Raw genomic sequence first — 10,662 nt, 5'->3', positions numbered from 1 at the left:
AAACTCAAACTACACTATGGCTCAGCCGAAACCAGCCCGGACTTTGTTAACATTCTCTGAAAATATACCCAGCCAGGAATAAAACACTCGGCGGATTTGCAAAAGTTAGCTCGTAGTTTTATTTCATGGCTTACTAAAGTCGAAAAAATAGCTAAAATAAATGTCTGAGCGACATATATAATAAAATTTCATGGGAAATATTTTCGTAGGACATTTTAACCCATTAGCTCGCCCCTAAAAGGCTTATTTTGACCCTTACTTCAAGAAATCCCGCCAAAAGCAAATTTGGAAGGTCGTTAGAGGATTGATATATTCTAGAAAATTATTCTCCTGGAAAGCCTCTACACATTTAAAATAAAAAATCAACAAAAAAACTAATTTTGTACAAAAAAAAATTTAAATTTGAGTTTGGAATAACAGTTCCTTTTAGGCACATATTTTTTGTCCCGATGCATCAGTCCGAAAAACATGTATTTTTTTTTACTTGCATCCCTAAGACAAATGGAGTGCCACACACAGTGATGACAAATTTAGTCAGAAAGAATAAAGTTGAAGAGTTGATTTTTTTGGAAATAAAGATGAAATTCGATTTTCTTCTAGAAAAATTCGATTTTATCCGAGTTTTAGCAACACAATGTTCGATTTCGAAAATTCGCCATTTTGGAGCTAAAATTCGATTAAAATTGGAATATCGAAGCTTCGAATATCGAATTTACCCATCCCTAGTGAAAAGTGCTTGGATGGCCGAAGAGGATGAAGTCCCAATAAACTTTGTGAAAAGCAATGAATTCCTATACAACATAAAAGCGCAAAGTTACGTTACGTCCATTTAGCTTTACACACAAGCGGTACCGCTATTAGCGTTNTAAAAACTCTTGTGCTTAAAATACTATGCAACAATTAAAATATTTTTGAGGTGCTTGAAGAGAGTGGCCACCTGTCTAAAAAGTTAAACTCAAACTACACTATGGCTCAGCCGAAACCAGCCCGGACTTTGTTAACATTCTCTGAAAATATACCCAGCCAGGAATAAAACACTCGGCGGATTTGCAAAAGTTAGCTCGTAGTTTTATTTCATGGCTTACTAAAGTCGAAAAAATAGCTAAAATAAATGTCTGAGCGACATATATAATAAAATTTCATGGGAAATATTTTCGTAGGACATTTTAACCCATTAGCTCGCCCCTAAAAGGCTTATTTTGACCCTTACTTCAAGAAATCCCGCCAAAAGCAAATTTGGAAGGTCGTTAGAGGATTGATATATTCTAGAAAATTATTCTCCTGGAAAGCCTCTACACATTTAAAATAAAAAATCAACAAAAAAACTAATTTTGTACAAAAAAAAATTTAAATTTGAGTTTGGAATAACAGTTCCTTTTAGGCACATATTTTTTGTCCCGATGCATCAGTCCGAAAAACATGTATTTTTTTTTACTTGCATCCCTAAGACAAATGGAGTGCCACACACAGTGATGACAAATTTAGTCAGAAAGAATAAAGTTGAAGAGTTGATTTTTTTGGAAATAAAGATGAAATTCGATTTTCTTCTAGAAAAATTCGATTTTATCCGAGTTTTAGCAACACAATGTTCGATTTCGAAAATTCGCCATTTTGGAGCTAAAATTCGATTAAAATTGGAATATCGAAGCTTCGAATATCGAATTTACCCATCCCTAGTGAAAAGTGCTTGGATGGCCGAAGAGGATGAAGTCCCAATAAACTTTGTGAAAAGCAATGAATTCCTATACAACATAAAAGCGCAAAGTTACGTTACGTCCATTTAGCTTTACACACAAGCGGTACCGCTATTAGCGTTAAGAATGTCGTTCGGTATGATACGGTCGTAATATTGCGGCACCGCTTTTCGAGGAAACCAAAGCTTTAGAGCTGAATAGCGGTAGGAGATGGGCGCCACCTTTGTTCTCTACATCGTGATATCAAGCCTTAACTGTGACAGTATTTGCAAGAACGGTGTAGTGGTACAGCGGAGCATTCAAGACCCCAGCAGGGAAAGCTACCACTTGTGAACCAGACTAGCCAACTAGTTCACGTTGCATCCTTTTTCAATTCATTAGCGACTCGTATTTTTAAGATGTCGGTGTCATGGGAGATGTCAATTGTCCGCTCCTGTATCAGCACCCTACCAGTAGAAATACCGTGGAAATCATAAGTATGCCATTATAATCGCGGTGCTGCAACAGTGGCAATGGCCGACATACAAAAGCTCTGGCACGCCGTTCGAGAGATCCGAGTTCGAAACTCGGTGAGCGAATTTTTTATATATTTTTTTTAAATTTTATTGTTTTATATCTTTTGTTTTAATTTTTAATTGTATTAAACAGAAATAAAAAAAAAATNATATACCCAGCCAGGAATAAAACACTCGGCGGATTTGCAAAAGTTAGCTCGTAGTTTTATTTCATGGCTTACTAAAGTCGAAAAAATAGCTAAAATAAATGTCTGAGCGACATATATAATAAAATTTCATGGGAAATATTTTCGTAGGACATTTTAACCCATTAGCTCGCCCCTAAAAGGCTTATTTTGACCCTTACTTCAAGAAATCCCGCCAAAAGCAAATTTGGAAGGTCGTTAGAGGATTGATATATTCTAGAAAATTATTCTCCTGGAAAGCCTCTACACATTTAAAATAAAAAATCAACAAAAAAACTAATTTTGTACAAAAAAAAATTTAAATTTGAGTTTGGAATAACAGTTCCTTTTAGGCACATATTTTTTGTCCCGATGCATCAGTCCGAAAAACATGTATTTTTTTTTACTTGCATCCCTAAGACAAATGGAGTGCCACACACAGTGATGACAAATTTAGTCAGAAAGAATAAAGTTGAAGAGTTGATTTTTTTGGAAATAAAGATGAAATTCGATTTTCTTCTAGAAAAATTCGATTTTATCCGAGTTTTAGCAACACAATGTTCGATTTCGAAAATTCGCCATTTTGGAGCTAAAATTCGATTAAAATTGGAATATCGAAGCTTCGAATATCGAATTTACCCATCCCTAGTGAAAAGTGCTTGGATGGCCGAAGAGGATGAAGTCCCAATAAACTTTGTGAAAAGCAATGAATTCCTATACAACATAAAAGCGCAAAGTTACGTTACGTCCATTTAGCTTTACACACAAGCGGTACCGCTATTAGCGTTAAGAATGTCGTTCGGTATGATACGGTCGTAATATTGCGGCACCGCTTTTCGAGGAAACCAAAGCTTTAGAGCTGAATAGCGGTAGGAGATGGGCGCCACCTTTGTTCTCTACATCGTGATATCAAGCCTTAACTGTGACAGTATTTGCAAGAACGGTGTAGTGGTACAGCGGAGCATTCAAGACCCCAGCAGGGAAAGCTACCACTTGTGAACCAGACTAGCCAACTAGTTCACGTTGCATCCTTTTTCAATTCATTAGCGACTCGTATTTTTAAGATGTCGGTGTCATGGGAGATGTCAATTGTCCGCTCCTGTATCAGCACCCTACCAGTAGAAATACCGTGGAAATCATAAGTATGCCATTATAATCGCGGTGCTGCAACAGTGGCAATGGCCGACATACAAAAGCTCTGGCACGCCGTTCGAGAGATCCGAGTTCGAAACTCGGTGAGCGAATTTTTTATATATTTTTTTAAATTTTATTGTTTTATATCTTTTGTTTTAATTTTTAATTGTATTAAACAGTAATAAAAAAAAATTGCATTAAATGTTTAATGACATTTGTGTATGTAGGCTTTTTTCAAATGAAATTAAATTTCCAATTTTTATTTAATACATATGTATGTATTTCGATTGAAATTATTTATTTACTTTACTTTAATCACCTCCATGCGGACTCGAACCTGAGATCTCACACCTGAGATTCACTCGACGCCACAGTGGACATTCGTGAGATAAGCAATTAACCGCGTTTTAGTTTTTAACCGACTTCCATAAAAGGAGGAGGTTATCAGTTCGTCGGCACGTCAACCGATTTCGGAAAGGTAGTGTCTCAGAGGTGGTCCCATACTAATCTGGTTAAGATCCGATCAGTGGATCATGAGATATATATATATATTTTTTTAATATGAGAGTTGAGTCGGTTTTTTTTTGCTAAAAATTACTTGTGGTTTTGGCAATTCAAAGACAGATGTTTCTGATCGCATAAGCTGTTCGAAATCGCCGAAGTTTTTGCACATACTAGTTAACGAACTAGTATTTTTACTGGCTGATTTGGCATTTTCCGCGGAGAACTGCTATAATTATAGTTCATGACGACCTGGTATAACTTTTACCCTTAAATGATAGTTCATGAACTGGAATTTGTGCATACTGGTTCAGCTTTTCACTGCCTACTCTTTAAATGTCTACGAAAACACAATGCAAACTTTATGCTCCTTTAGCTTTAATGCGAAGACTGTAATTGTTTTGATGATTTCATTATTTCCTTTAAGTTTATTAAGAGCTTTGACAATTTTACCCTGAAATCATTTCACCCTGAAAGCTTGCTGGTGTATTTGTTTTGAACCGACTCCACGAAAAAGAGATTTTTATTTTTTTATGTATGTAACCGCATACCTTTGGACCACGTTAACCGATTACTATAACTCTTTTTTTAAAGGAATGGTGTTCCTTCACAGGTAGTCCCATTCTAGTTTGGTTTAAATCCGATCATTTGATCATGAAGAGATTAACGATAATCTTAAATTTTTATATGAGAATTGAAGCCGTTTTTGTTTTTTGTTTAAAAATTATTTGTTCATGTAAGCATTTGTTGAAAATGCAGTCTCACATAGATATGTTAAAGTAAAAGTCACTAGTATTTTTAATGCAATCTTGCCAACAGCAGTGTTTTCTGCATGCACTTGCATCCAGAACTCTCTTGGCTCCCCTCGTAGTATTTAATATTCAAATTGCTGTCTTCACTGATGTTCAGAAGGTTTTCAAAGGCTTAATTTGTCATCTCAGTAGGTTTACTTTTCGGGTCACATGAAACCGGGTTTGTTATCCAGCTGTAGACATCCTCAGAGTCAATGTTGGAGATATATTCGACAATGATTTTTTCTAAAAATTCCAAGTTAACGCTAGTAATGCGCGTTAAAGCTAAGAAAATAACTTTTACACCTAATTTTACGAAAGCAATTTAAGTGAAAAAAGATTTTTTTATTTAAACTGCTGGTGAAACCGGCTGTCATCAATTTTCTTTGCGTTAACTTCGAGGTTACATACGTTTTTATAACCGAGCGCACTTGTGCACAAGGGTATATTAACTTTGTTCACATAACGGTTGTTTATAACAGCCAAAACGAATCGAGATAGATATAGACAAATGCATACATAAATGCTCAGAAAGAATAGAGAAGTCGATTAAGCCATGTCTGTCTGTCCGTCCGTCTGTCCGTCTGTCCGTCCGTCCGGGTACACGACAACTCCATTTATCCAAGGTAGGTTAGTATTGAAAATGGGCGAAATCGGACTGTAACCACGCCCACTTCGCATATAACAGTAATTTTCAGATATACGAAAACTACGATATTTTAGTAAATACTAAAGATTACACAGGTTTACAAAAAAAAAGTGTATGCATATTAAACCAAACCTATATATCCCTATGTTATTCGACATGCTGAATGCGAGTCCGAGGTCCGTTAGCCTCCATCACGTCAGGTTCGTGGTCATTTGAAGGTCAAGTAGGGAAAAATTCATTGAATAAACCTGAAAATTCAATAAAATTCATCGGAATTTGACCTTGGGATGACCTTGGCATGACTTCCAGATGACCTTGAGGAATCAAGGGACCTCCATACTCGGTTTCAGTGACAACAAAAACAATTTTTTTTTTTAATTTTTATTGAATAAATTTTATGTCCTATTTGACCTTCAAATGACCTCGAAGCTGACATTATGGAGGTTAACGGACCTCGGATTCGGGTTCAGCGAATGTAAAACCTTATGTATGTGAATTTTCAGGTTTATTCAATGAATTTTTCCCTACTTGACCTCCAACTGACCACGAACCTGACGTGGTGGAGACTAACGGACTTCGGATTCGTATTCAGCGTGTCGAATAACGTAGGGATGTATAGGTTTGGTTTAATATGCATAAGCTTTTTTTTGCAAACCTGTGTTATTCACTCAAAATAGATATTTATAATAAATTTTAGACGAAAATAAAGAATATTATGAATTTTTGGGAAATGGGCATAGCCACGCCCACTTATGGTCGCATGTGTTCATCTTGGTAACCGCTGTACCAATTTCTTCCCAACTTGGCACAGTTTTTGGCCTTGATACAGCATACGAAATGGCCGAAAATTTTTAAAATCGGAAAATAACCGCGCCCACATCCCATATAACGGTAATTTAGAGAAATACAAAATCTTCAATAAATCAATAAATATTAAAGCAAATTTATTCAAAGTGTATGCTTGAAACAATTCTTTACCAAGAAATACGTTCCTTATAAAATTTTGGAAAATGGGCGTGGCACCGCCCACTTATGATCACATATATGCATCTCGGTAACCCTTATACCAATTTGTACCAAACTCGGTATAGTTATTGTGCTTACCACATAAAAGCAAAACCTTGAAAACTATTGAAATCGGAGTTAAATTACGGCCACTTTTCATATTACGGTAAATTTCAGAAATGCTTGAAACTTCAATATTTCGAAATTTAAGGACGCTAATTTACTCGGCCGCTGTGGTGCAGTGGTAAGCAGTGCGCGCTTTCACTCTTCAGCACCTGGGTTCAAACCCTGGTCAAGCAACATAGCAAAAAATATAGAAAAAAGGTTTTTTCTTAACAGCGGTCGTCCCTCGGCAGGCAGTGGCAAACTTCCGAGTGTGTGTTCTGCCATGAACAGCTTCTCATTAAAATACAATCGCCGTTCGGAGTCGGCGTAAAACTGTAGTTCCCTCCGCTTAGTGTGACAACATCAAGGCGCACGCCACAAATCGGAGAAGAAGCTCGGCCAAACACTAACATATGTGCAAGCGCCAATCTATTATTATTATTATTAATTTACTCAAAATTTATACACCCCGGCTTACCATGTAGTGGTAACTTTCGGAAAAGTGAAAAACATACATTTAATACTTGCGCCGGGTATTTGATGTTCGGCTCCGCCCGAACTTAGACTTTCTTACTTGTTCTGATTTACTTTGTTTATTTTTGGGGTTCTCATGCAAATTGCTAGAAATTCTAAAATATATACATATGTCACCAATAAAAAAAATCTCGACGTGCTAGAAAAAAACCAAAGATGTNATAAATATTAAAGCAAATTTATTCAAAGTGTATGCTTGAAACAATTCTTTACCAAGAAATACGTTCCTTATAAAATTTTGGAAAATGGGCGTGGCACCGCCCACTTATGATCACATATATGCATCTCGGTAACCCTTATACCAATTTGTACCAAACTCGGTATAGTTATTGTGCTTACCACATAAAAGCAAAACCTTGAAAACTATTGAAATCGGAGTTAAATTACGGCCACTTTTCATATTACGGTAAATTTCAGAAATGCTTGAAACTTCAATATTTCGAAATTTAAGGACGCTAATTTACTCGGCCGCTGTGGTGCAGTGGTAAGCAGTGCGCGCTTTCACTCTTCAGCACCTGGGTTCAAACCCTGGTCAAGCAACATAGCAAAAAATATAGAAAAAAGGTTTTTTCTTAACAGCGGTCGTCCCTCGGCAGGCAGTGGCAAACTTCCGAGTGTGTGTTCTGCCATGAACAGCTTCTCATTAAAATACAATCGCCGTTCGGAGTCGGCGTAAAACTGTAGTTCCCTCCGCTTAGTGTGACAACATCAAGGCGCACGCCACAAATCGGAGAAGAAGCTCGGCCAAACACTAACATATGTGCAAGCGCCAATCTATTATTATTATTATTAATTTACTCAAAATTTATACACCCCGGCTTACCATGTAGTGGTAACTTTCGGAAAAGTGAAAAACATACATTTAATACTTGCGCCGGGTATTTGATGTTCGGCTCCGCCCGAACTTAGACTTTCTTACTTGTTCTGATTTACTTTGTTTATTTTTGGGGTTCTCATGCAAATTGCTAGAAATTCTAAAATATATACATATGTCACCAATAAAAAAAATCTCGACGTGCTAGAAAAAAACCAAAGATGTATTTTAATTTCGCAGGCCTCTGTTGTCTTCGCAGCGTCATCCAATACGGGTTTAAATCTAGTGGCGACATCTTTCTAGTCGCCAGGGAATACCGACGGATCATACTGTGACTTCTCGTGGTATTTTCTGATTATTTCTTCATCCTAGACATCCTTCCTTTCGTTTTTCCGACCACTGCAAATATCTGCACACTTGCTCCATTTCAAACCATTTTTCTGTACAAATTTGTCGATATCTTTAAACATTTCATCGCTAGTGGTGTAAGTATCAAGTACTTAGATCATCAAAAGTTCTTCTTCGATTTGCATTGCGAATGGGTACCTCACTAACACGAGAAGAACATTAAGTCCCACTANCTTATACCAATTTGTACCAAACTCGGTATAGTTATTGTGCTTACCACATAAAAGCAAAACCTTGAAAACTATTGAAATCGGAGTTAAATTACGGCCACTTTTCATATTACGGTAAATTTCAGAAATGCTTGAAACTTCAATATTTCGAAATTTAAGGACGCTAATTTACTCGGCCGCTGTGGTGCAGTGGTAAGCAGTGCGCGCTTTCACTCTTCAGCACCTGGGTTCAAACCCTGGTCAAGCAACATAGCAAAAAATATAGAAAAAAGGTTTTTTCTTAACAGCGGTCGTCCCTCGGCAGGCAGTGGCAAACTTCCGAGTGTGTGTTCTGCCATGAACAGCTTCTCATTAAAATACAATCGCCGTTCGGAGTCGGCGTAAAACTGTAGTTCCCTCCGCTTAGTGTGACAACATCAAGGCGCACGCCACAAATCGGAGAAGAAGCTCGGCCAAACACTAACATATGTGCAAGCGCCAATCTATTATTATTATTATTAATTTACTCAAAATTTATACACCCCGGCTTACCATGTAGTGGTAACTTTCGGAAAAGTGAAAAACATACATTTAATACTTGCGCCGGGTATTTGATGTTCGGCTCCGCCCGAACTTAGACTTTCTTACTTGTTCTGATTTACTTTGTTTATTTTTGGGGTTCTCATGCAAATTGCTAGAAATTCTAAAATATATACATATGTCACCAATAAAAAAAATCTCGACGTGCTAGAAAAAAACCAAAGATGTATTTTAATTTCGCAGGCCTCTGTTGTCTTCGCAGCGTCATCCAATACGGGTTTAAATCTAGTGGCGACATCTTTCTAGTCGCCAGGGAATACCGACGGATCATACTGTGACTTCTCGTGGTATTTTCTGATTATTTCTTCATCCTAGACATCCTTCCTTTCGTTTTTCCGACCACTGCAAATATCTGCACACTTGCTCCATTTCAAACCATTTTTCTGTACAAATTTGTCGATATCTTTAAACATTTCATCGCTAGTGGTGTAAGTATCAAGTACTTAGATCATCAAAAGTTCTTCTTCGATTTGCATTGCGAATGGGTACCTCACTAACACGAGAAGAACATTAAGTCCCACTACGTCCGTACTTTCTTCAAGTGGTAAACTAAAAAATTCACAAGTTTTCAAACTTTTTATAAGTTTGTTCACAGTGTGATTGTGAAGTTCCAAGGACTAAGTAACATATACACGTGCACGAAGCTGCTGCATGTGTTACGAGAACAGCCTCGGCACCCACTTTGGGAAAGCCTGCTCTATATTATAGAACTTCTGCACATAAACACTTGCATAGAGCTCCATAGATTTAGTGTGGATCTGTATTCAAATTTAATTTATACGATCAATGGAGCGTTCATAAGACGTAGCTGTTGCGTAGCCGTTGGCTGTTTGTCTTAGAGCCAATTTACACGACGACTTTTCACCCTGCATTTTTGGCACNCAAAACCTTGAAAACTATTGAAATCGGAGTTAAATTACGGCCACTTTTCATATTACGGTAAATTTCAGAAATGCTTGAAACTTCAATATTTCGAAATTTAAGGACGCTAATTTACTCGGCCGCTGTGGTGCAGTGGTAAGCAGTGCGCGCTTTCACTCTTCAGCACCTGGGTTCAAACCCTGGTCAAGCAACATAGCAAAAAATATAGAAAAAAGGTTTTTTCTTAACAGCGGTCGTCCCTCGGCAGGCAGTGGCAAACTTCCGAGTGTGTGTTCTGCCATGAACAGCTTCTCATTAAAATACAATCGCCGTTCGGAGTCGGCGTAAAACTGTAGTTCCCTCCGCTTAGTGTGACAACATCAAGGCGCACGCCACAAATCGGAGAAGAAGCTCGGCCAAACACTAACATATGTGCAAGCGCCAATCTATTATTATTATTATTAATTTACTCAAAATTTATACACCCCGGCTTACCATGTAGTGGTAACTTTCGGAAAAGTGAAAAACATACATTTAATACTTGCGCCGGGTATTTGATGTTCGGCTCCGCCCGAACTTAGACTTTCTTACTTGTTCTGATTTACTTTGTTTATTTTTGGGGTTCTCATGCAAATTGCTAGAAATTCTAAAATATATACATATGTCACCAATAAAAAAAATCTCGACGTGCTAGAAAAAAACCAAAGATGTATTTTAATTTCGCAGGCCTCTGTTGTC

This window comes from Rhagoletis zephyria, unplaced genomic scaffold (assembly GCF_001687245.7).
Source record: "Rhagoletis zephyria isolate East Lansing unplaced genomic scaffold, Rhagoletis_zephyria_1.1 Rzeph_scaffold_00345, whole genome shotgun sequence".
NCBI lineage: Eukaryota > Metazoa > Arthropoda > Insecta > Diptera > Tephritidae > Rhagoletis > Rhagoletis zephyria.
The sequence above is the reverse complement of the archived record's forward strand: the minus strand, read 5'-3'. Positions refer to the sequence as shown.